The sequence below is a fragment of the Aythya ferina genome (genome assembly GCF_964211825.1).
Source record: "Aythya ferina genome assembly, contig: HAP1_SCAFFOLD_129, whole genome shotgun sequence".
NCBI classification, from domain to species: Eukaryota; Metazoa; Chordata; class Aves; order Anseriformes; family Anatidae; genus Aythya; species Aythya ferina.
This window is the reverse complement of record NW_028181396.1, coordinates 236,039-237,795: the sequence shown is the minus strand read 5'-3', so window position 1 is coordinate 237,795 and position 1,757 is coordinate 236,039.

Sequence of the window (1,757 nt, the reverse complement as noted above, 5' to 3'; positions counted from 1 at the left end):
TCTCCGGTATCAGTCCCCTCTGGGGGCCGCTCGTACTGAAGGCTCGTAGTCTTCCTCCCAGGCTTTTCTCTTGTCCATCTCCTTTGTCCATCTTGGCTGGATGGCAGACACTTGCATAGTGTCCCATGCAACAGTTGTAATAGTTAGCAGTTATTCTGAAACCCCTTTGTTCTCTTATCCTCTATTGACCGGAATTGCTGGACCATTCCTTTGCAAGATTCAAGAACTATATATATTAACCACTCTGGTTTTCTTAGACTTTTCATCATATCATGCGGCCCTAGCATTGTTCCATATTGACACGAATCAGATGAACTCATTTCACACTGTTAAGCTGTCTTATCACTGCAAGCATATCTCAATACCACCTTCCTTCCCTCTACAGGATGTAACTGCGCAAAAACAACATTTTTATTCCCACAACCTTGATCCCCTTACCCTGAAATCCTTATTCCCCTTAAACCTAACAACTCTAACCACAACCCTAACCCTTATTATCAACCCCCTAACGCTAATGACACTGACCTTAATCCAAACCCCAAACTGCCCCTAACCCCAGACAACCAACAACGAAACACACACACACAAAGATGGAAACTACAAAAAAGGCAAAACCCACGATACAGGCCCCAAATCACAAATACGCAACCAAAATGCTACAGAAAAGCCCCAGATGCAGGCCCCAAATGCTACTGCTAGGCCTCAAAAGCTCAAGATGCATCCCAAAGCAAAAATGCAGACCCCAAACGTTACAGAAAAGCCCCCAAACCCAGGCTGCACAAGTCTACAAGCAGGCCCCAAACTGCCAACAGAAGCAGGCACCAACCACACCCAGATGCAGACCCCAACTGCCCACAAGCAGCTCCTACCCCACCACCCCCTCCCAAGAACTGGACTCCACCCAGACACTGGCCCAAGACCCGGGCCCGCCCCCCGCCATCCCCCCTACCCTCCCCCCCGACACAGGTGTACAAGCAGCTCACAACCCGCCCCTTCAGAGACCGGTCCCACTCCCCCCCCCCCCCCCCCCCAAGACATGGGATGCGGAGGTGTACAACCAACTCCCAACTCCCTCCCCCTCAAAGGGAGGCCCCAAAGACCCCCAAATGGAGGCTCCTAGAGTGAACAAGCACCTCCCAACTCCCCCAGGCACAGGCCCACCCCCCCCCCCCAAACACAGGCCACAGAGGTGTATAAACAGCCCAGACCCCCCTCCAAGACCATGGCCCCTATAGTGTACAAGCAGCTCCCAACCACCCACAGATGCAGGCCCCAACCCTTCTCAAAAGGGAGGCACCTAGAATGCATGAGCAACTCCCAACCAGCCTAAACATAGGTCCAAAAGTGCAGAAGCAGCTCCCAACCCCCCTCAAATACAGACCCCAAAAGTGTACAAGTAGCTCCCCCCCTGAGACAGGACCCAAAGGTGTACAACCAGTTCCCAACACCCCTGAGACACAGGCCCCAACCGCCCCCCCAGACACAGCGACCCAAATTCTACAAGCAGCTCCCAACCCCTGCCAGGCAGGCCCCCTACCCTATACAAGCAGCTCCCAACCCTCCCCCCCCCCCCCCGAGGGAGGCCCCCAAGGCCCCCACAAACACAGGCCCCTACAGTCTACAGGCAGCTCCCAGCCACCCCCAGATGCTGGCCCCAAAGTTGTACAAACAGCTCCCAGCCACCCTGCAGAAACAGATTCCTACATTGTACAAGCAGTTCCCAGCCCGCTAGACACAGGCCCTGACCCCCCACACAT